This window comes from Ornithorhynchus anatinus, chromosome 1 (assembly GCF_004115215.2).
Source record: "Ornithorhynchus anatinus isolate Pmale09 chromosome 1, mOrnAna1.pri.v4, whole genome shotgun sequence".
Classification (NCBI taxonomy): Eukaryota; Metazoa; Chordata; class Mammalia; order Monotremata; family Ornithorhynchidae; genus Ornithorhynchus; species Ornithorhynchus anatinus.
The window spans coordinates 79,699,304-79,725,119 of record NC_041728.1 but is presented as its reverse complement, the minus strand read 5'-3'; the positions used below and the strand labels follow the sequence as shown (position 1 = coordinate 79,725,119).

Below are 25,816 nucleotides of genomic sequence, written 5' to 3'. Positions count from 1 at the left end.
ATACTATGGATTAATTATTGATTCAATAATGGCTTTATAGCATTTGATGAGAGAGAAAAGATGTGATTTGTCAGTAAAGAGAGGGAAGGAACATTAGTCTAACTGTCCTAAATGTAGGACATGTAGGAATGCCCTAAAGTAGGATGGGGAATGGTAAAAAGATAAATTTAACTAAAGTGGTGAGTCTAGCAGAGAAAGAGTGATAAGTAGGTGAAAGTGTCAAATGCTGGGTGATACTTTAGACATTAAAGTCCAAGTTTTGGATAATTATTTCGATAGAGCAAAACTAAATAAAAAATGCAGCATTCTTTTTCCCAACCATTAAAAAGACATACATGGTAGCCAAGTTTAAAGATACTTTCTGAGTAGAGTGTGAAATGCAAGAGAAAAGTTAATTTTAAAATGGGATTTGGACATATTTCAACACACTTGCTTATAATGGAAAGCTTTTCTTGCAGTTGATGTGCTTTGACTATTTTGTACCCTTTAAGTAAAGTTTATGCTTAATTTGTAAAACAATCGCTCCCCAGGTAGTGGCTTTATTGGTTATGTGTCTTTACTACTTCAAGTTGCAAAGGGAGAGTTGTTGAATGTGTCAGCAAGCAGAGTCACATTGACAGAGGTGCTCTAGGCTGTGACACTGGCAGACAGCACTGGAATCGGATTGGCAACATTTGAAATACTTCAGCAGTTGAGAAGACTAAAGTTTGGGATAAATTGTATTAAGTATTTTTTTAGATAGCACAACAGACCTAATATTTTCCTTTCCAGAGGGTCCAAGTGTGACAAAGTGTGTTTGACAACCTCATCTGATGTTTATCACACATACACAAATATTACATCTCCAATTTTGTCCAAACTGCATAAAATTAGAGAAGTAAATATCTATACAAAGATCACATGTTAATATTACTATTATTACTAGTATTATTATTAACATATACTAGTATTAATTTAGTGATGCATTCATATTTGAGCTGATACTAATTGATTATTTTTATAATTTAAGTAGTATAAAGAGCTCTAATGTTATACTTAAGTTGCTTTTAGGTTTTATTATATACATTAAGTAATCATTTCTGGTGATTGTGCATTGTTACCAAAAGGAAATTGGAGAACATTAGAGTTAAGTGACTCTGTTAAATAAAATTAAACTGCTCTTAGAAGTTAGACCTGAGGCTATATTTTCTGTCCTTAGCTTCATATATTTATTTTAGACAGGGGATTATTCAATAGACCTAAGTCAATCATACAATAAATATCATATGAAATAAGGTTTTCTGATTAGGAATTATCCCAAAGGTCTCTGTAAATTCTTCAGAAATAATGTAGAGCCAATTCTGTCTTTTCCTACTTTGTTCTGTATTATATGTTAGGGTTTGGGTATGGGGTGTGGGGGCGGGGGGAGGTTGGGCGGGGGAGAGAAATAGTGAAAGAATAGTTTCTACTCTTGACAGTTTGTTAAGCTCCACACAAATTATGCATGTTTAGGGCATACTAGATAAAACTAGCATAAGGAAGGCTGCTTCATTATTTGGATTAATTTATTTCTGTTTCGTGATATATTTTCAAAGCTTTAATACTATATTTTCTATCTTTCCTATAGCTATATAGCTTTGAATGACAGCACTACGACCTTCTTACTCCCACCCCATGGGGAGAATATTGGGATGGGGAAGGTTTTTGCTAAACAGGTAGTTTCTTCCTGAGTTCAGCTTCGACAGGCACTGCTGTGGCTCTGGGTCATTAGAAGAGATAGCTGAAGGCAGTTCTTCCACTCCAAATGGTCAAATGGCACATTAATATTGTATCCAAGATATAGAAATGGCTACTGCATATTGTTTTGACCATAAATTAAGAAGGTGAACAGGCCACTTAACTGTTCTGATAGATGCACAGTCACAAGCAGTAGTAGCTTTAAGAATTTTAAGAATCCCAGCGTGGCCTAATCACTTGCCCGCTGTGTGATCTTGGGCAAGTCACTTCGCTTCTTTCTACCTCAGTTACCTCCTCTGTAAAATGGGGATTAAGACTGTGAGTTTATCTGATTATCTTGTGTCTACCCCAGTACTTAGAACAGCAGCTGGCACAGAGTAAGTACTTAAAAACCATAAAAAAAAAAAATCTGCTGCTATGTACCTAAGGCCATAATATCTCCAATACCTCTACCTTCAGGACCACTGATTAAGGACCTTGTAATATGCAAAGTATTCAGTCATAATCAATTCAGTCACTAATTTCCATTCCCATAACTTCTCCCAGAATGTCTACTATACCCTGAAGCATTTTGCTATGGATACATAATTTGCAGATAGACTCCTCTTTTCTATAGAGATGGTAGAGTACAGTCAAGTTCATTTTGAATGAAGGTGTATTAATTTATTCATTGATTCATTAGACATTTTTGTTTTTCCCATCACCAATTTGCAAGTTAAAAACTATTTTTCTAAAACTCACAAAAGCAACATTATCAAGCTAAAATTCAAATATATACATACATGAGTATGTATAAATTTTTCGTTGTCCCTCAGGTAGAAGTCAGAGATGAGTTGAAAAATTCTGGAGTATCTATTCTACTGAAAGTTTAGAGAAGCAGCGTGGATCACTGGAAAGAGCCCGGGTTTGGGAGTAGGAGGCCATGGGTTCTAATCCCGGCTCCACCGCTTGTCAGCTGTGTGACTTTGGGCAAGTCACTTAAATTCTCTGTGCCTCTGTTGCCTCATCTGTAAAATGGGGATGAAGACTTTAAGCCCCACATGGGACAACCTGATCACTTTGTATCCTCCCCAGTGCTTAGAACAGTGCTGTGCACCTAATAAGCACTTCCACTTGTCAGCTGTGTGATTGTGGGCAAGTCACTTAACTTCTCTGTGCCTCAGTTCCCTCATTTGTAAAATGGGCATTAAGACTGTGAGCCTCATGTGGGACAACTTGATTACCCTGTATCTACCCCAGTGCTTAGAACAGTGCTTTGCACATAGTAAGTGCTTAACAAATACCAGCATTATTATTATTATTATTACTGAGACTATATTGGAATGTATGTAAACATGGAGATAAGGATATGGTTAGAAGAATGTCTAGTACATGTTTTGCACACTATAAGCACTCATAGCACTCAAAAGTGCTTATAGTGTGCAAAACATGTACTAGACATTGTTGCAACCACAACCTCATTGATGAGGTTGATTAATTAAAGAAAGCATTTTAATTATTTAAGATATTACTGAGTCTAAAATATGTTCTCCCTCTCCAGTACCCTCTTCTATCTTTTAATTGTGTGGCATACAGGAAAATAGTGTTAAAGCTAGCACTGTCCTATATTCACCAAGTGTGAAATTCAGACCCTTTTATACCTTTTCCAATCTTCAACACAGCTTTAAATATTTAAGTATGGATGATTGCTACAGAATATTAGGAGATTTGTCTGACCTAAAGAAATTCCCCATAAGCCGGTAATGTGTCATTTTGTTATTCTGTACCTTCCAAGCACATAGTAAAGTACACTGAAACAAGTTTGTGCTCAATAAATGTTACTGTTGTTGCCACTACTGTTATCACTGAGAGGGAACTCTTGGGCTTTAATCCAGTGTCACCTAGTTATCCCAGGCAGGCAACACTCTTCTTGTCTGTGCTTCAGTTTTCCTTCCTCTCCACTGTTTCACCATGACCAAGTGAAACAACTGGTATATGCTAAATTCCATCTTGCCTCCATGGGCCCTGGTTATCAACATGCTCTGTGCACACTGGCCATTGAATTGATGCCACTTGCTGTCGGTGTTCCAGTCTCCACACTGGACAGCCAGCCACACCGCCTCTGTGGGCACTGGTACAGTCTCTCCTCCACACCAACAAGGTAATTCACTTCCATTACCCTGGTGGGATAGAGAACACCCCATAGCGTGAGACCTCAACAAAGCCTTATGAAGGCTGGTAGCTGCATCAGTGACTGCTGTGGCTATGACTTTGCCTCAACTCTGAGCCACAAGGAGGCTGATATACTGCTTTTCTGATTATTTGTGTTTTTATTTTGTATATTAGTATATTGTATATATCTATTAGCTGTAGATTATGTATACCATAAACATCTACACTGTATATTCAATATAGCTTTTAGCTGTAGATACATACAGTATACATCTACACTGTAGTACACTGTATATATCTACAGTATAGATATATACTGAATACGTCTATAGCTGGAAGAATTTGAACCACCCGCTAAAGGTGAAGAACTTCCCTGAGCTCAGAGAAGAACACCAGTGGATTCAGCCATACATGATGAGCCTCACAACACGGACAGCTGGAGCTAGCTCGCATTTCTCCAGCCTTCAAGACATCTCTACTTGGATGTCCTGCCAACTCCTCAAATTTAACATGTCCATAACTACTTATCTTCCCACCCAAAGTCACGCTGAGAAGCAGCGTGGCTCAGTGGAAAGAGCACGGGCTTTGGAGTCAGAGGTCATGAGTTTGAATCCTGGGTCTGCCACTTGTCAGCTGTGTGACTGTGGGCAAGTCACTTAACTTCTCTGTACCCTGTGTAAAATGGGGATTAAGACTGTGATTCCCCACATGGGACAACCTGATTCCCTTGTGTCTACCCCAGCACTTAGAACGGTGCTCGGCACATAGTAAGCGCTTAACAAATACCAACATTATTATTATTGAAGTCACTCCCCACCACCAGGATTTTCCTGTAACCATAGACAGTTACAGTGGCTCAGTGGAAAGAGCATGGGCTTTGGAGTCAAAGGTCATGAGTTTGAATCCCAGCTCTGCCACTTAGCTGTGTGACTGTGGGCAAGTCACTTAACTTCTCTGGGCCTCAGTTACCTCATCTGTAAAATGGGGATGAAGACTGTGAGCGCCACGTGGGACAACCTGATTCCCCTGTTTTTACCCCAGTGCTTAGAACAGTGCTCTGCACATAGTAAGAGCTTAACAAATAACATTATTATTATTATTATTAGATAGTACCACCATCCTTCCTGTCTCACAAGCCTGTAACCTTGGGAGTTATCCTTGACTCCTCTCTCTCTCGTTCAACCTACATATTCAATCTATCATGAAATTCTGTCCATTCAACCTTAACATCACTGAAATTCACCCTTTCCTCTCTATCCAAACTATTACCACTACTCAATCCAAACTGCTAGGATGAACTAGTAGATAAAGCATGGTCCTGAGATAAGAGGATGAGTGTTCTCATTCCAACTCTGCCTCATATTTTCTGTGTGACTTTAGGCAAGTCACCTGACTTTTCTATGCCTTAGTTACCTCATCTTTAAAATGGATCTAAGTCTATGAGCCCCATGTCGAATCTGTTTACCTTGTATCTGTGCCAGCACTTAGAACAGTGCTTGTCACATAATACCCGCTTAACGAATATCATCATTATTATTATTATTACCACTTTATATGAAGCACTTATCCTATCCTGCCTTGGTGGCTGTATAAGGCTCTTTTCTGACCTCCCTGCCTCCTCACTCCAGTCCACACTTCATTCTGCTGCCAGATCTTTTTTCTACAGCAACATTCAGTCCGTATCACCTGACTCCTTAAGAACCTCCAGTGGTTGCCCATCCACCTCCAAATCAAACAGGCACTCCTTACCATTGTCTTTAAAGCACTCAATCATTTAGCCCACTCCTACCTCTACTCACTACTCTCCTACTACATTACAGTCCATTCACTTTGCTCCTCTAATGACAACCTACTTTCATTCATTCATTCAATAGTATTTATTGAGCGCTTACTATGTGCAGAGCACTGTACTAAGTGCTTGGAATGAACAAGTCGGCAACAGATAGAGACAGTCCCTGCCATTTGACGGGCTTACAGTCTAATCGGGGGAGACAGACAGACAAGAACAATGGCAATGAAAAGAGTCAAGGGGAAGAACATCTCATAAAAACAATGGCAACTAAATAGAATCAAGGCGATGTACATTTCATTAACAAAATAAATAGGGTAATGAAAATATATACAGTTGAGCAGACAAATACAGTGCTGAGGGGATGGGAAGGGAGAGGGGGAGGAGCAGAGGTAAATGGGGGAAAAGAGGGTTAAGCTGCGGAGAAGTGAAGAGGGGGTGGTAGAGGGAGTAGAGGGAGAAGAGGAGCTCAGTCTGGAAGACCTCTTGGAGGAGGTGAGTTTAAAGTAGGGTTTTGAAGAGGGGAAGAGAATCAGTTTGGCAGAGGTGAGGAGGGAGGGCATTCCGGGACCGCGGGAGGATGTGGCCCAGGGGTCGACGGCGGGATAAGCGAGACTGAGGGACTGTGAGGAGGTGGGCGGCAGAAGAGCGGAGCATGTGGGGTGGGCAGTAGAAAGAGAGAAGGGAGGAGAGGTAGGAAGGGGCAAGGTGATGGAGAGCTTTGAAGCCTAGAGTGAGGAATTTTTGTTTGGAGCGGAGGTTGATAGGCAACCACTGGTGGTGTTTAAGAAGGGGAGTGACATGCCCAGATCGTTTCTGCAGAAAGATGAGCCAGGCAGTGGAGTGAAGAATAGACTGGAGCGGGACGAGAGAGGAGAAAGGGAGATCAGAGAGAAGGCTGACACAGTAGTCTAGCCGGGATATAACGAGAGCCTGTAGCAGTAAGGTAGCCGTTTGGGTGGAGAGGAAAGGGCAGATCTTGGCGATATCGTAAAGGTGAAACCGGCAGGTCTTGGTAACGGATAGGATGTGTGGGGTGAACGAGAGAGACAAGTCAAGGATGATACCGAGTTTGCGGGCCCGAGAGACGGGAAGGATGGTCGTGCCAACGACGGTGATAGGGAAGTCTGGGAGCGGACCAGGTTTGGGAGGGAAGATGAGGAGCTCAGTCTTGCTCATGTTGAGTTTTAGGTGGCGGGCCGACATCCAGGTGGAGACATCCTGGAGGCAGGAGGAGATGCGAGCCTGAAAGGAGGGGGAGAGGACAGGGGCGGAGATGTAGATCTGCGTGTCATCTGCATAGAGATGGTAGTCAAAGCCGTGAGAGCGAATGAGTTCACCAAGGGAGTGTGTGCAAATGGAGAACAGAAGAGGGCCAAGAACTGACCCTTGAGGAACTCCAACAGTTAAAGGATGGGAGGGGGAGGAGGCGCCAGCGAAGGAGACCGAGAATGATCGGCCAGAGAGGTAAGAGGAGAACCAGGAGAGGACGGAGTCTGTGAAGCCAAGGTGAGATAAAGTATGGAGGAGGAGGGGATGGTCGACAGTGTCAAAGGCAGCAGAGAGGTCAAGGAGGATTAGAATGGAGTAGGAGCCATTGGATTTGGCAAGAAGGAGGTCATGGGTGACCTTAGAGAGAGCAGTCTCTGTAGAGTGGAGGGGACGGAAGCCAGATTGGAGGGGGTCCAGGAGAGAATGGGAGTTAAGGAATTCTAAACAGCGATTGTAGACATCTCGTTCTAGGATTTTGGAAAGGAAGGGTAGTAGGGAGATAGGGTGATAACTGGAAGGGACCTACTGCACCACAATCCTGTCTATCCCCCCACTCACCTCTCTCTATCTTGCTTCTGGCTTGGAAACCACCACCCACCTTCGTCTTCAAATATGACAGACAATTACTGTCTCCACCTTCAAAGCCTTATTGAAGGCATGTCTCCTCCCAGCAGCATTTTCTGACTAAGCCCTCTTTTCCTTTTCTCCCACTCCCGTGCACTGATTTGCAAGGCCTCCTGCAGGAGGCCTTCCCAGACTGAGCCCTCCCTTTCCCTCTGCCCCTCCTCCCCTCCCCATTGCCCCTCCTCCCTTCCTCTGCTCTACCCCCAACCCTCCCCACAGCATTTGTGTATATTTGTATATATTATTTATTACTGTATTTCATTAATTATATATATATATATATATAGAATCATATATATATGATTCTATTATTTATCTATTTTGATGGTATTGATGCCTGACTACTTTTTTTGTTTTGCTGTCTGTCTCCCCGTTTTAGACTGTGAGCCCATTGTTGGGCAGAAATTGTTTCTGTTGCCGAATTGTACATTCTGAGTGCATAGTACTGTGCTCTGCACACAGTAAGTGCTCAATAAATACAATTGAATGAATTTGCTATCTTTATTCAGCCCTCCCTCAGCCCCACAGCATTCATTCATTCATTCATTCAGTCAATCATAGTTATTGAGCACTTACAGTGTGCAAAGCACTGTATTAAGTGCTTGGAATGTGCAATTCGGCTACAGAAACAATTCCTGCCCAACAATGGTCTCACAGTCTAAAAGGGGGAGACAGTCAGCAAAACAAAACAAGTAGTCAGGAATCAGTACCAAAGTAGATAAATAGACTCATATATAATCATATATATATATATATATATATATACATATAATCATTAAAATAATAGAATAATATACACAAATATACCTAGGTGCTGTGGGGAGGGGAAGAGGGTAGATTGTAGGTAGGCAGTAGAGGGAAGGAGGGGCAGAGGGAAAGGGTGGGCTCAGTCTGGGAAGGCCTCCTGGAGGAGGTGAGCTCTCAGTAGGGCTTTGAAGAGGTGAAGAGAGTTAGTTTGGCAGATGTGAGGAGAGAAGCATTCCAGGCCAGAGTAGGATGTGGGTCAAGGGTCGATGGAGGGACAGGCAAGAACAAGACACAGTGAGAAGGTTAGCAGCAGAGGAGTGGAGTGTGTGGGATAGGCTATAGAAGGAGAGAAGGGAGGTGAGGTAGGAGGGGGCAAGGTTATGGTGAGCTTTGAAGCCAAGAGTGAGAAGTTTTTGCTTCATGCGAAGGTTGACAGGCAACCACTAGAGGATTTTGAGGAGGGGAGTGATATGCCCAGAGCATTTCTATAGAAAGATAATCTGGGAAGTGAAGTATAGACTGAAGCTGGGAGAGACAGGAGGGTGGGAGATCAGAGAGGAGGTTGATGCAGTAGTCCAGTCGAGATGTTATTAGAGATTGTACCAGCAAGGTAGCAGTATGGATGGGGAGGAAAGGACGGTTCTTGGTGATGTTGTGAAGGTGAGACTGGCAGGTTTTGGTGACGGATTGGATGTGTGTGGTGAATGAGAGAGCACTTATGTACATATCCGTCATTTATTTATTGATATTAATGTCAGTCTTTGCCACTAAACTATAAGTCCCTTTTGGACAGGGAAATTGTCTACCAACTCTGTTAAACTGTACTTCCCATGCTCTTAGTACAGTGCTCTGCATGCAGTAAGTGCTCAATAGATGTGATTGATTTATTCACATATTTGTTCTTGACTTTTATTGTAGTGGTATATCATTTCATTGCTCTTTATATGTCTCCATCCCCTCTTTCCTTTTAATACTATTAGATTATGAGAACCTTGAGGGACAGGGACTATGTCTAATTCCCAACTGTGTAGTTTCTCCCAGCAATTATTACAGGTCTCTGCACTCAGTAATTGCTTAATAAATAATATTACTACCCCTGTGCAACTGCTACTACAATTACTGCTTCTGGAACAGTGCTTAACATATGGTAAGCACTTAACAAATACCATTATCATTATTATTAATAATAACAAATTGCATTAAACAAAGAGGGAGAGACCTGATTGAATGCCATGGTGAAGAGGTTGCTAGATGTCGAGGTGGATGGGCAACTGTTGGAGGTTTTTGAGGACTGAGGAGATACGCTTAGTGGCTTTTCAGAAAATGATCCGGTCATTCGTTCATTCAGTTGTATTTATTGAGCACTTACTGTGTGCAGAGCACAGTATTTAGTGCTTGAGTGAAATATGGACTGGAGAGGGGAGTAGGCTGGGAGGTCGGCCAGGAGGCTGATACAGTCATCCAGGCAGGAGAGGGCAAGTACTTGGATCAGCATAGCAGTTTGGTTGGAGAGAAAAGGGCAGATTCTAGAGGCACTGTGTTCGCCAGACTACTTGTTTTGCTGTCTCTCTCCCCCGTTTAGACTGCGAGCTCATTGTTGGGCAGGGATTATCTCTATCTGTTGCCAAAATGTACATTACAAGCTCTTAGTACAGTGCTCTGCACATAAAAAGCACTCAATAAATAAGATTGAATTGAATTACTACTACCAGTACGATTTATCTTTCTCTTTTATCAAAGGAATAAAGTGGGGCTCCCTATCTGTTCTTATTCAGTTTATCCATACTTGAGGGCAAACAAGGATATTCCCCATTTAGTCTGTAAACTGCACACATAAATGGACATGAAGACCGTGAGCCCCACATGGGACAACCTGATCACCTTTGTATCATCCCCAGCGCTTAGAACAGTGCTTTGCACATAGGAAACACTTAACAAATGCCATTATTATTAATCTCCTTGTGGAAAGGGAATGTGTTTATAAACTCTTATGTATTGTATTCTCTCAGTTGCTTAGAACAGTGCCTAAGCACACACTAGGTGCTCAATAAATAACATTAAGTGATTGATCTATAAACTAATGTTAGCATAAGCTTCTGCCTTCCTGAAAGGCTCCTCAAACTCAACAGGATTCAGGCAACAATCAAGTTAGCTGAGATGAATCTAGTAAGCCAAATGCAAATCAAATTTGCATAGATCCAGCCTGAAATCTAGATTGGACTTGGGACATTACAGTGTGGGTAATAAGATAAAAAGGACTAGAGAAGAGACAATCAATCCATGACTACATGTACCAAGCATAGAAAATAATAGACTGAAAGTCATAGGGCACTTTATAATGAAATCTAAGCAACGGATATTTGGTGGCACAGCAAAAATGACTGAAGTACTGGAAGAAAAGGAAACTGTTTTTTTCAGAATGCAGTTATGGAAACTAAAGGATATAAGGTCTTCTTTGATATCAGGAAGCTACATATGTTCAGAGAACTAGGAAACAGATGCAGACAAGGGGAAAAAGGAAGTGCAAATGCATTTGTTTATTTCTGTCTTTTGAAAAGGAGATTTATGAGGAGATGCTGAACAGTTGTTCCTCATTTGCACTGGGGAAGGGACAAGAGGAAATTAGTTTTAAGTAAAGGAGAAACTTCATTTGAACCAAAAAGAAACACTTTCAACTATCAAAATCAGATAGTTGTCTTTATTTAAGGGTCTTTGGGATAGAGAGCTTTGGAGTCTCTATCCCAAAGATGCTTAAAGAAAGAAATAAGAACAAACAACATCTGGCTTGAATGGTTAAACCACTCACTGGCATGTAATGAAGGAGAGAGAACAGATGATCTTTCAAGCTCCCTTTGAACACTACAAATTCAGTGGTTCAGTGGACTATTAGATTTCCTGAATTACTAATAAGGGCCAAATTGAACCAAAACACTTACTTTAATTTCCTACGAAAGGCACTAGAGACTGAGGGGACCAAGAGAGAGAGATGAGGGAGAAATAGGAAGGTTTGAGAATTTGAAGTTTCTCTTTTCTGTCTATCCCCATTTCAGCCTGGTTCCTAGTGGTTTGGAGTCACTCAAGTGTTGCAGTGCCTTTCACTGTTCTGTCCTGTCAGGCTCTATGACTGATCCAAGAAAATACACAGGTGGTAAGGAAACTTATTCAAAAACCACAACGCACTGTGGTCTAACAAAACCGAGTTAAGTATTGAACTGCATCAGATGGTCTTCCACAAAGTTTTCATCATTAATTCTGAGTTAATGCCTATCACTGCATTTTGCTAACTAGATCCACACTACTAGACTGTAAGTTCCTTGTGAGTAGGAAACATTTCTACCAACTCTATCATACTTGCCCAAGTGCTTAGTGCAGTGCTACATACACTGTAAGCACTCAATACCATTGATTGATTATAGTTACTGTTATGGAGGCTAAGCGTTGAGGTTGAGGCAAACTGTGGTTGAGTTGGGGTACTTAAACTATATGCATGGGGAATACTGGAAGAAGCAGGAGAATGGGGTGGAGCAGGTAGTGCCTGGAAATAACACAAAAGGCAGGTTACAGGAGTCCTGCAATAATAAGTAAAACACAAAAGGATGATACGATCAGAACAGTTACAAGCACTATGAAAAAGAGGGAAGAGGTCTAAAACAAAGAATAGATCAATCTCATCACCAACAGGAGAGCTACTAAGATTGGTAATATTGAAGGGAAACGTAAACACTCACCAGACTAACAGGTCAAGAAGATCATATTAGCTGACTCCTGACCATGACCCTTTTGAAAGAGTTGTGCAGATTACCAACCCAGGAAACACCTAAAATATGCAGACACCCCAGGAATGCCCTGGACCTCCAAGATTAATATCATAGGTGAAAATTCCTCAGATGATGGAAATTGGGAGGCACCAGGAGTGTTGGAGGGCTATAAATGGGGACAGTGGTCTTTGTTCTTTGGTCCAGAGTACCAGAGGGCCCTGTACCAGTGCAAAGGTGAGCCAGCAAACCGCATTATTGTGGACCTCTTGTTGCTTCATCTTATTCTTGGATTGGTAATGATGCCAGGGGAATGGGTGGATTATTTCCCTTTTTTGGGGAGTAGGGAGGTTCTCTTGTAGGAACCCTGTACCTTGCTGATAGGCGGTGGTTGTCAACAACTGATATTTTCTGGAGATGTAGTGTGAGTGATCCTGAACAAACCAGCAGCACTACAATCCACTGCTAAATAGAGGCACATCTACTAGAGACCATACACTTAGCATCTCAACTACAGGGAATCATCCTCCAAATAAAAAATTTACAGTATAATTTTAATATCATACTTCCTATAAAGTGCTAAAACATGGACAAACCACAGACTTCTTCAGTAGTTTCATCATTTCCATCAAAGTTATATATGATAGAAATGGCAATACATGATCACAAATGATGAGATCCTGGACTTCAAGAATTGAAAGCCATGATTTTCTCATCCCAGCTCAAAAGAAAAGAAAAGTGAGGAGAATGGAAGACAGCAGCTACTCAAATAAAACCTGTCAGTTTAACATCTCTCTCATTAGTATCATCTTTGAACCCAATTCAGACATATACAGGAGCAGAAGGGATGTGGTTTTCAGAATTTTTGTCAACAATTTTTCCAAGGGTTTGAATAACTCTTGTGAATAATGAAAAAGCATAGGCTTGAAACAAATATTTGAATGAAATTTCTCATATGGAAAAACTATTTCCAATTTCCAGAAATTTCAACATTGATAATAATATTGTAGCTTTTTTATCAAGACATTAGGCTTACATCAGTGTAGACAGCTTCTGACTCTTAGTTTTAAATTTTGTTTGTGGGGGAGAGAAACACAAGTTAGAGAAAGAAACATGCCTTTTCCCTTTAACAGGCATTGGTAAGCAATGAAACACACTAATCAGATGGAAGATATAATCTTTGCTATGCCCTACTCCTATTTCTCAGGGTTTCTCAAGCAGAAAAATGTTGAAGGGAGAGTTATGGATTGTGGTTTTGTTTGGTTGGCCAATTTCAGTTTTTCTTTTCCAAATGGAATTACGTTGATCAGTGTTTCATCTAAACTCTGCTCCATAGAAACCCCATAAAAAAATAAAAATAGGAATAAATTCTGCTTTCCTCCTGATTTACCTTTAATATAAATTGCCCAGAAGGTTAACAAAGACGGCAGAAATCCCAAAATAATTGAAATTGAACCAGTTAAAAAGCACAATCTTGCTATTATAGGAACAATATGAGATTGTCACTCTGTGTCTGATATATCCATATGAGAGAGTGCTGATCTTGTGTGTGTGTGTTGAATATTCTGTAGTTCTTGCAGAGAAAGACTGAAAGGTTGACTAGCTTGGACTGTATCTGTGTAAATTCTATCTGTTAAAAAAATGAGATCTTTTACTCAAAATATTAACTGCATGGGTATCATTTACATATTTTACATATTTTCAATGTCTTGCACACCTTCACCCCTAGCTGAAGGGAAGGTAAATTTCTCAATTATAGTTCACTTCAGTTGGTTGGTTATATGCTTTTCAGTGCCCTTGCTATTCTTTTTGCATCTTTAGAGTAACAAGCCCAATCTTCTTCTCTTCAGTAGGCTTCTATGATGCAGAAGCATCAAGCCTCTCAATAAAATTTTGAATAGTTCAACAACTTTTATTGAGTTTTGATTTAGCATCCCTTAGGGGGTTTAGCACAGAAAAGGAAAGGAAAGTGAGTAGTCAAGAGCATAATAACTTTAGTCTAAGAATATACAACACTAGTCCAACAGACTTGGCAATGTCTAAAATTTAACAACCTGGCATCAATACAACTACTACTAATGCCAAATCATAATGTAGAAAGAGAAGGTAACAAAAATGCTGTAGTAATATTTTCCTTTTTTTGTTTTTTCTGTTCAGAACTTTAACAATTTGCATTAGGACTATGAAAATGAAAAAATGAAAAGATGTTCTTTTTGTTTCAGGGAAAACTGTACTGATTTTTTTCAAAAGTATCAATATCAACATTAATTATTGAAATCTCACCTTGTGTTTAGCATTATACTAGATACTGAGGGACCATAGACAAGAAGATTCCTGCTCTAATACATGTTGGAAATCAAATATGATTAGTGGAACCCATGTTTTGGAGATTGATAACACTTCGTGGAAGAGATGACTTTTAGGATGGCTTTGAAAAAGGGAAACATCTTAGTTTGGTGAAGTTCAGAAAGGAGGGCATTTCAGATAATGAGATCATTTGGTGGCAGTAAAGTTCAGGAAGAAAGAGATATGGGAATTACCCTCAGTGTAACAAAAAACAAGAGCTGAGGTGTAGAGATGAAAGGGAGCAGGTAAGTATGGGGAAGTCAACTGATGGAGAACTTTGAATCTGACCTTCAAGATTTTGGGTTTTTTGGGGGGAATTGTGTATTAAGGAATTATGCATTTCAAATCAATTTTTAAAAATCACAAAATGAATTAGAATGGAGAGGAAGGAGCTTCTTCAAGTCAGGAAACTTCAATGAATTGTATTGATTGAGTACTTATTCTGTGTAGGGCACTGTGCTAAGGGTTGCAAGAGTACAACATAGCAATATAACAGACACATTGCCTGCCCACAGCAAGCTTACAGTCTAGAGGGAGAGTCAGACATTATTATACATAAAAAACATTACCAAAGTGGACATAGGTGCTGTGGGGATGGGTGACACAGAACAAGTGAGAAAATAGGAAATGAGGGCTTAGCTAGGGAAGGACTCTTGGAGGAGATGTGCCTTCAATCAGCATTTGAAGGTGGGAAGAGTATCTGTCATATATGATAAAGGAGGGTGTTCCAGGCCAGAGGCAGTACATAGGTGAGATTGACAGCAAGACAAACAAGATTGAGGTATAGGGAGAAGGTTGGCATTAGAGGAGTGAAGTGTGTAGGCTGCGTTGTAGTAGGAGAGTAGTGAAGAGAGGTAGGAAGAGATAAGGTGGTTGAGTGCTTTGAAGACAATGGTAGGGAGTTTCTGCTTGATGGATATATGAATGGGCAACCACTAGAGGTTCTTGAGAAGTCAGGAAACGTGAACTGAACTTTTTTTTGTAAAAAAAAATATCTGGGCAGCAGAGTGAAGTATGGTCTGGAATGGGGAGAGATAGGAGGCTGAAGGTCAGCAAGGAGGCTGATAGAGTAATTTAGGAAAGATAAGGTAAGTGCTTGGATTAACATGGTAGCAATTCATATGGAGAGGAAAAGACAGAATATAGTGATGTTGTGAAAGTTGAACTGGCAGGATTTAGGGATAGACTGAATATGTGGGTTGAATAAGACAGAGAAATCAAGGATAATGACAAGGTTATGGGCTTGTGAGACAGGAAGGAGGGTGGTGCTTTCTATAATGATGGAAGATAAGAGGTTCTGTTATAGACAAGTTAAGTTTGAGGTGGTGGCAGGACATCCAAGTACAGATGTCTTGAAGTCAGGAGGAAATGTGAGAATGCAGTGAAGGAGAGAGATTAGGGCTGAAATATAGATTTGGGAATCATCATCATAAAGGTGATGATGATGATGATCATCATCATCATCCCTACCACCCCCTCCAGATACTTGTCGCCGTCATCTACCGCCCTCCCGGTCCCACCTCCGACTTCTTCAACCACCTTGACCCTTGTCTCACCTTCCTTCTCTCCTTCTCTCTGCCCACTCTGATCCTTGGAGATTTCAACATCTATATGGATGTACCCGACGACTCCTCTGCCGCCCGCCTACTATCCCTCCTCGACTCTGCCGACCTCCTCCTCCACCATACCGCGCCCACTCACCGACTCGGTCACACCCTCGATCTCGTCATCTCCTACCGCTGCACTATCTCCTCCCTCACCAACTCTGAAATCCCTCTCTCTGACCATAACCTTCTCACCTGCCTCATCTCTCACACTCCCTCCCCCTGCAAATCTTCGCTACTGCCCCATAGAGACCTCCGCTCTCTCGATCCCATCCGTCTTTCCAGTAGCATCTCTCCTCACCTTGCCGCTCTGTCCTCTCTTCCCACTCTCGATGATCAGGTCTCCGCTCTCAACTCCACCCTCTCTACTCATCTTGACTCTCTCGCCCCCCTTTCCCTCCGCTGCTCTCGCTCCACTAACCCACAGCCCTGGATCACCTCCCCCGTCCGCCTCCTACGCTCCTATGCTCGAGCTGCTGAGTGCTGCTGGCGAAAGTCCAAGCACCAAGCCGACCTCACACACTTCAAATTTATCCTTTCCTGCCTTAACTCTGCCCTCTCCTCCACCAGGCAAAACTTCATCTCCTCCCTCATCGACACCCATGCCCGTCACCCCCGCCGATTGTTCCGGACATTTAACTCTCTCCTTAGGCCCCCTGTTCCTCCCCCTCCCCCATCCCTCACCCCCAGTGATCTGGCCACCTATTTCCTCACGAAAATCAACACAATCAGGTCTGAGCTCCCCAAAGTCACCCCTCCGCCTCTCCCCTCCCCCCCACCAACCCTCTCCCCTACTTTCCCATCCTTCCCTGCAGTATCCTCAGAGGAGATCTCCTCCCTCCTCGCAAGTGCCACCCCCTCCACCTGCGCCTCGGACCCCATTCCCTCTCACCTTATTAAAACCATCGCCCCTGCCCTCCTCCCTTCCTTAACTTCTATTTTTAACCACTCAATCTCCAATGGCTCCTTCCCCGCTGCCTTCAAACATGCCCACATCTCCCCCATCCTAAAAAAACCCGCTCTTTACCCCACTTCCCTCTCCAGTTATCACCCTATCTCCCTACTACCCTTCCTTTCCAAAATCCTAGAACGAGTCATCTACAATCGATGCTTAGAATTCCTTAACTCCCATTCTCTCCTAGACCTCCTCCAATCTGGCTTCCGTCCCCTCCACTCTACTGAGACTGCTCTCTCTAAGGTCACCCATGACCTCCTTCTTGCCAAATCCAATGGCTCCTACTCCATTCTAATCCTCCTTGACCTCTCTGCTGCCTTTGACACTGTCGACCATCCCCTCCTCCTCCATACCTTATCTCACCTTGGCTTCACGGACTCCGTCCTCTCCTGGTTCTCCTCTTACCTCTCTGGCCAGTCATTCTCGGTCTCCTTCACTGGCGCCTCCTCTCTCTCCCATCCTTTAACTGTTGGAGTTCCTCAAGGGTCAGTTCTTGGCCCTCTTCTGTTCTCCATTTACACTCACTCCCTTGGTGAACTAATTCGCTCTCACGGCTTTGACTACCATCTCTACGCAGATGACACGCAGATCTACATCTCCGCCCCGTCCTCTCCCCCTCCCTTCAGGTTTGCATCTCCTCCTGCCTCCAGGACGTCTCCACCTGGATGTCGGCCCGCCACCTAAAACTCAACATGAGCAAGACTGAGCTCCTCATCTTCCCTCCCAAACCCGGTCCTCTCCCAGACTTCTCTATCACCGTCGATGGCACGACCATCCTTCCCGTCTCTCAGGCCCGCAATCTCGGTGTCATCCTTGACTCGTCTCTCTCGTTCACCCCACACATCCTATCCATTACCAAGACCTGCCGGTTTCACCTCTACAATATCGCCAAGATCCACCCTTTCCTCTCCACCCAAACGGCTACCTTACTGCTACAGGCTCTCGTTATATCCCGGCTAGACTACTGTGTCAGCCTTCTCTCTGACCTCCCTTCTTCCTCTCTCGCCCCACTCCAGTCTATTCTTCACTCCGCTGCCCGGCTCATCTTCCTGCAGAAACGATCTGGGCATGTCACTCCCCTTCTTAAACAACTCCAGTGGTTGCCTATCGACCTCCGCTCCAAACAAAAACTCCTCACTCTAGGCTTCAAGGCTCTCCATCACCTTGCCCCTTCCTACCTCTCCTCCCTTCTCTCTTTCTACCGCCCACCCCGCACGCTCCACTCCTCTGCCGCCCACCTCCTCACCGTCCCTCGGTCTCGCCTATCCCGCCGTTGACCCTCTGGCCACGTCCTCCGCGGTCCTGGAACGCTCTCCCTCCTCACCTCCGCCAAACTGATTCTCTTCCCCTCTTCTAAACCCTACTTAAAACTCACCTCCTCCAAGAGGCCTTCCCAGACTGAGCTCCTCTTCTCCCTCTACTGCCTCTGCCACCCCCCCTTTACCTCTCCACAGCTAAAAACCCTCTTTTTCCCCTTTTCCCTCTGCTCCTCCACCTCTCCTTTCCCATCCCCACAGCACTGTACTCGTCCACTCAACTGTATTTATTTCCTTTACCCTATTTATTTTGTTAATGAATTGTACATCGCCTTGATTCTATTTAGTTGCCATTGTTTTTACGAGATGTTTTTCCCCTTGACTCTATTTATTGCCATTGTTCTTGTCTGTCCATCTCCCCCGATTAGACTGTAAGCCCGTCAAACGGCAGGGACTGTCTCTATCTGTTGCCGACTTGTTCATCCCAAGCGCTTAGTACAGTGCTCTGCACATAGTAAGCGCTCAATAAATACTATTGAATGAATGAATGAATGAAAGGTTGTAGCTATAAACATGTGAGTGAATAATAATGATAATAATAATGAGGATGGTATTTGTTAAGCACTTACTATGAGCCAAGCACTGTTCTAAGCCCTGGGATAGATATAAGGTAATCAGGTTGTCCCAAGTCGGGCTCATGATCTTAATCTCCATTTTACAGATGAGCTGATTAAGGCACAGTGAAGTTAAGTGACTTGCCCAAAGTCACACAGCTGATAAGTGGCGGAGCCAGAATTAGAACCCACAACCTCTGACTCCTAAGACTGTGTTCTTTCCACTAAGCAAAACTGCTTCTCAAGAATGAGTTTTCCAAGGAAGTGGGTGTAGATGGAGAATAGAAGGGGACCCAGAATTGAACCTTGAGGGAGGGACACCCAGAGTTAAAGGATTGGAGGCAGAAGAGCAGTCAACAAAAGAGACTGAAACTGAGACTGAAGAATTAGTGGGAGAACAAGCAGAGGAGAGTATCAGTGAAGCTGAGGTTGGACAATGTTTCCAGGAGAAGGGGGTGGTCAGCAAGGTTGAAAGTAGCTGAGAGGTTGAGGAGGATTTAGATGGAGTAGAGGCTGTCGGAATTAGCAAGAAGTAGATCATTTTTGATTTTTGAGAGGGTGGTTTCTGTGGAGAAAAGGGAACCTAAGCCAGTTTGAAGGAGAGGAACTTGAGATAACTGGAGTGGACAATTCATTTAAGGAATTTGGAAAAGAATGGTAAGAGTGAGATGTAGTGATATTTGGAGGAAGACATGGGGTCAAGGGAGGGATTTTTTAGAGGAGGGTCGTCATGAGCATGTTTGAAAGCAGTGGGGAAAAAGCCACTGGAGAGCAAAGAGTTGAAGATTGTGGCCAGGGAAGGAAGAAGGGATTGGACAAGTGTTTTGATAGGATCTGAAGGAATGCGGTTGCATGCCCAGGTGGAAGAGATGGGTTTTGAGAGAAGGCAGATCTCTTCTTGAAATATTGCTGGGAAGATGGGAGAGTTGAAGAAGGGCAGGGAGAGGGAGAGACTAGAGAGGAGCAGGGAAGATTTTGGAAAGATCACACCTGATAGTTTCAAATTTCTCAATTAAGTAGTTAGCCAGGTCATTAAGGGCGAGGAATGGGGGAGGCGGTGCACAGGTGGTTTGAAGAAGGAGTTAAACATGTGGAAAAACTGGTGAGGTCAATGTGCATGGTTGTCAATAAGGATGGAAAAATAATTTTGCCAGGCAGAGGAAAGGGTAGAGTGAAATAATAATAATTATATTATATTATAATAGTAATAATTACATGTATTATTATTATTATGGTATTTGTTAAGCAGTTACTATGTGCCAGGTGCAGTTCTAAGCGCTGGGCTGGATACAAGATAATTGGGTTGGATACAGTTTCTGTCCCAAATGAGGCTCACAGTTTTAATCCCCATTCTACAGATGAGGAAACTGACTCAGAGAAGTGAAATGACTTGCCCAAGGTCAAAGAGCATTCAAGTGGCAGAACTGGGATTAGAACCGATGACCTTCACAGGCTCGTATTCTGTTCACTAAGCCATGCTGCTACATCGGGCGATGATATTCTTGAGGTTCATTCAATTCATTCAATAGTATTTATTGAGAGCTTACTATGTGCAGAGCACTGTACTAAGCGCTTGGAATGAACAAGTCGGAAACAGATAGAGACAGTCCCTGCCGTTTGACGGGCTTATAGTCTAATCGGGGGAGACAGGCAGACAAGAACAATGGCAATAAATAGAGTCAAGGGGAAGATCATCTCGTAAAAACAATGGCAACTAAATAGAATCAAGGCGATGTACATTTCATTAACAAAATAAATAGGGTAATGAAAATATATACAGTTGAGCAGACGAGTACAGTGCTGAGAGGATGGGAAGGGAGAGGGGGAGGAGCAGAGGGAAAGGGGGAAAAGAGAGTTTAGCTGCGGAGAGGTGAAGGGGGGGGTGGTAGAGGGAGTAGAGGGAGAAGAGGAGCTCAGTCTGGGAAGGCCTCTTGGAGGAGGTGAGTTTTAAGTAGGGTTTTGAAGAGGGGAAGAGAATCAGTTTGGCGGAGGTGAGGAGGGAGGGCGTTCCAGGACCGCGGGAGGACGTGACCAAGGGGTCGACGGCGGGATAGCAGCAGAGAGAGATAGACAGGACTATTTTAGTCCTAGCCTATGTTGTTCCTGGGCTAATCTGGCAATGAAGACCTAACCTTTATCTCTTCTTCCTACCACATCTGATTCTGTTTCACACAGGTCAAATAGAGGATAAAGCTGCTGCTGTGTGGCTTTTTGATTCCATCTCTGTGGAAATCTTATAAGCAACACAACCCATTTGCCCACTATCACCGTGGAGAATCACAGGACCCCAAAATGGAGGACGACTAGATAATGAAGGTACAGCAAACTCCACAAGTATAGGATTAAAGGGAAAGTGGCAGCCATCACACTCAGGACGGTCCTGCACTGCAAAACCTAAGCTATGTTCCTTTATCCATTCACAGTATACTGCAGATCTTGTGTTGTTATCTTTGTTTATTTTTTAATTATTTCCTTTCTTGTGTGTCTGTCCTAATCTCTTCCTAATCCCTGTGAGTCCCATGTGAGACAAGGACTATGTCCAAATCATCAGCCTGGTGCCTCTCTCCAGCACTCAGTATAAGGCTTTGAACAAATTAAAAACTCAAAAAAGCCAAAATAATGATTATGATTATGATTTTTATCTTATTCTGGGTTTCAAAACACTTTTTTCACAGGGTCATATTAATAATTTGAAGTCCCTTGGATCTGCAAGATACAAAGTGTCCTTGGAGGGAGAGGAAAAAGATGGGAACAGAGGAAGATAAAGAGAAGAAGAGAGAATAGAAGGTAGAGGCACTAGAAAATATACTCATCCTCTTCTACCACAATGCCTACTGCCATCATCATCGACTTTGACCCCAACTGTTAGGTGCACTGGCATTTGGTTTGTGTGGGGCTCCTTCTTGAGCACTGTTAGTGCAGGATGTTGACCTTGTTTGTCATCAGGAGCAGGCCAAGAAGCTCAACAGACTGGTTCCATGGAGGTTGCAAAGCTGCTATAACTGCACCCACATCAGCCTTGACCACCAACCAAGCTCTTGAAGAAGCAGGAAGACAACAGGTCTCTGGACTCTGGGAAAAGAAAACAGCCCGTTCCCAACTCTGGAGCTTAGTCGGATCAAGGAGAACTCATCAAACTTCCAGTGAGGGCTGAGACCCACAGCCTGGAAGCATAGGGGAAAAACAGAGCTGTACCTTCTGCCTCTAAAATGTGAGCTGCACAAAAAGGCCTTGCGAACTCTGCTCACCTTCAGGGATCTGGTGCTCCTGGCTGAGCCACTTGCCTTCCTTGCCATCACTTAATCAGGCACAACGTCCACTCGATGATATCTCAGTATATGTTCACATGAACATACACAAAGTCCCCCAAAACCTGAAAGACACAATGAGGTAGAATACACTAGGGAAATTTCCAGAAACTTAAATTACTGGGAAACTTCGATATTGAGAAAATCTACAATATCTGGACTGAAAGCTCTAAGCACTTGGTTAGAAAACAATTTGAAGGACAAGTTTGAAATTATTTGAATTAGAAATTGTGGCTCCTCTTGCAGTTAGTTTGGGGCTTTAGGAGAGTCCTTAACTTTCTCAAAGAGTGAGACTATTTTGAACTGTTCAGTTTATTGCAGCAGTGTAATCACCATGTAGCAGTCTTCTAGGCTTCTGGAAAGAGGTAATGCTTCTCCAAGAGCGGCTTTGGCAGTGGGAGAATTGGGATCCTGGCACTTACCCATTTTTATCTATCACAGAAAGAAATAAATGTCTTGATTCTTGATTACAGTGATTTGACAATATAATTCCATACATTTATGTAAATATTCAAATGCATTCAGAGTTTCACTTAGGATCATTTATTTCCCCTTGAACAAAATAGGTTACTATGTTTAGTAAAATATAGGATACACGTATTTTTTGCAATCCAAAATCAAACTGATTTTAAAAAGGAAAAATTAACTCTTTCCATTCAAAGTGCCATCAATCAATGGTATTTGAGTGCTTACTCTGTGCAAATCACTGTATAGAACACTGAAAAGGCTTGGGAAAGTGTAAAACAAAGTTGGTAGATGTGATCCCAGTCCAGAAGGAGCTGAGAATCTCTAAAGGAAGAAATGGATATTAAAATAAAAACTGCAGGGAAGGGGAGAAGGGGAATTGGAAGTGGAAGAGGTTGAAGGGAATTAAATGGGTTTGGGAGAAGGAAAGAGAGAGAAAGAGAACCATGCCAGTGACAGGCACTACAATGGGAGAAGGGTCAGAATGAACTGGCCCAGGAGAATGTGGGTGAAGGGAAGTCAATAAAGCCTCTGGTAAACATCAAAAAAATCAGTTGAGGGCTACTTGTAAGCACTTTTTAAGACAGGGAGGGGACAAAGCTGCTTTTATGATAGTTGTAACTAGCATTTGCTCTATGAGGCTTTTCCATTTTTATTCCTATGTGACAGATCATTCAGCTCTAGCTCCATCTTTCTTCTCAATCTATATAATTCATGTATGGGCTATTTAAATCTCCTTCATCTACTTTCTATAAAAAGATAGCTGAAAAGAGGAGGCTATGCCTTTGGGGCTTGGTGTCTCTTGGGAAAAGTGCATACTGCTTAATAGGAGCCTTTGAATCTAGACCATCAGTATAGAGAGAGCAGAATATTTAAAATGACTGAAGATGCCCCAGAGCAGTCTTTGACCCTAACACTATTTCTCTTTTTCCTCTTTAAGGCTGCACTGTAAGTATCTGGCCCCTCAGCAGATGTGAAGCAGTGTGGTTTAATGGAAAGAGTAGGAGGCTGGGAGTTAGAAGATGCACATTCTAATCCTGGCTTTTGCTGACTGTATGACAGACTTAACATCCTCATCTGCAAAACCGATCTTAAATACCTGTTCTCCCTCTCCGGGGTCTGACTTTGTCCTACCTGATTGTGCTTAGCATGTAGTAAACACTTAAGAAGCAGTGAGAAACAGTATGGCCTAGATGGAGTATAGGCCTAAGAGCCAGAAGTACCTAGGCTTTAATCCTAGCTCTGCCACTGCTCTGATGTGTGCCCTTGGGCAAGTCACTTCACTTCTCTTTACCTCAGAGTGACCTGCTTTGTAAAATGGGGATTAAGACGGTGGGGATCATCAATCATAGTTTTTAGCATTTACTGTGTACTGTATACTAAGGACTTGGTACAATATAACACATTCCCTGCCCACAGAAAACTTTCCATCTAGATGGGGAGACAGATAATATAAATAAATTATGGATATATACATTAGTGCTGTGGGATGGGAAGATGAATAAAGGGAGCAAATCAAGGTGACACAGAAGGGAGTGGGAGAAAAGGAAAAGAGGGTTTAGTTGGGGAAGGCCTCTTTGAGGAGACATGCCTTCAATTAGTCTATGAAGGTAGGGAGAGTAATGGTCTGTCGAATATGAAGAGGTAGGAGGGGACAAGGTGACAGAATGCTTTAAAGTCTATGGTAAAAAGTTTCTACTTGATGTGGAGGTAGATGGGCAACCACTGGTGATTTTGTAGAAGCTGGGAAACATGGAATGAACATTGTTGGAGAAAAATGACCTAGGCAACATAGTGAAGTATGGTCTGGAGTGGTGAGAGAGAGGAGAAAGGGAGGTCAGCAAAGAGGCTGATACAGAAATCAAAGTGGGATAGGAGAAATGCTTGGATTAATGTGGTAGCAGTTTGGATAGAAGGGAAAGAGCAGATTTTAACAATGTAATGAAGGTTGAACCAACAGGATTTAGTATATATTGAATATATGCATTGAATGAGAGAGGAGACAAGGATAATGCCTAGGTTAAAGGCTTGTGAGAGAGGAAGGATGGTGGTGCTGTCTACAGTGATGAGAAATTCAGGGGAAGGGCAGAGTTTGAGTGGGAAGATAAGTAGTTCTGCTTTTAACATGTTAATTTTGAAGTGACAGCAGGCCATCCAAGTAGAGATGTATTGGAGGCAGGAGATTTGAAACTACAGAGAGGGAGAGAAGATCAGGGAATCATATGAATAGAGGTGGTAGTTCAAGTCATGTGAGAGAATGAATTCTCCAAGGGAGTGTTTATAGATAAAGAATAGAAAGGAACCCAGAACTGAACCTTGAGGGACACCCACAGTTAAGGAGTGGGAGGCATGGGAGGAGGCCCATAAAAGAGACTGAGAATGAGTGGCCAGAGAGATAGGAGGAGAACCGGAAATGAACAGAATCCAAGGTTGGATAATGTTTACAGGAGAAGGAGATGGTCGACCGAGTTTAAGGCGCCTGAGAAGTCAAGGAAGATTAGGGTGGAGTAGTGGCCTTTGGATTGGGCAAGAGGATCATTTGTGGCCTGGAGAGGTCAGTTTCTGTGGAATGAAGAGGACAGTAGCTAGATTGGAGGGGCTCAAAGAGAGAACTAGAGGAGAGGAACTTGAGGCAGCAGGTGTAAACAACTCATTCAAGTAGTTAGGAGATGAAAGGTAAGAGGGAGATGGAGTTGATAGCTGGAGGGAGCTGTGGGGTCAAATTATTATTTTTTTTTTTTTTTTAGGTTGGGGTGACATGGGCATGTTTGAAGCCACTGGCAACCAAACAGTTGAAGACGGCTGTCAGGAAGGGGAGAAGGGAGGGGACAAGTGTTTTGACTTGGTACAAAGGGATGGGATCAGATGCTCAGGGGGGACAGATTGATGTTGGCCATGGACTGTGTCCAACCTGATTTGCTTATTATCTCTCCCAGTGCTTAGTTCAGTGCCTTGCTCATAGTAAGTGCTTAACAAATACCATAAAAAGGTCACATTGTTATTAATACCTTAGATTTCTCCTCTACTAAAATAAACCCCTCATCAGACTGCATCTCATCTCCCATTCCAGTTCCAGTCTGCATTCTTTGAGTGGGCTGGTTATGCTCTTCCTCTCTATACACTCATTTAAAGTCCATGAACACAGTACTCACCAGTTTCTCCTCCATTTTCTCTGACTTCCTTTTCAGTTTTTTCGTTCTTTGGTAGCATGAAG

General features: G+C 42.7%; 1 long non-coding RNA gene across 1 annotated transcript in view; it reads left to right on the top strand.

Moving 5' to 3' along the window:
- The window catches only part of LOC120638394, a 66,510-nt gene extending 43,901 nt beyond the window's left edge, over positions 1–22,609 (top strand). Inside the window, exons 2-3 of the long non-coding RNA XR_005660046.1 lie at positions 21,005–21,145; positions 21,505–22,609. This is a non-coding gene — a long non-coding RNA (uncharacterized LOC120638394). The remainder of the gene's footprint in view (positions 1–21,004; positions 21,146–21,504) is intronic.
- Positions 22,610–25,816: the final 3,207 nt, after the last annotated feature.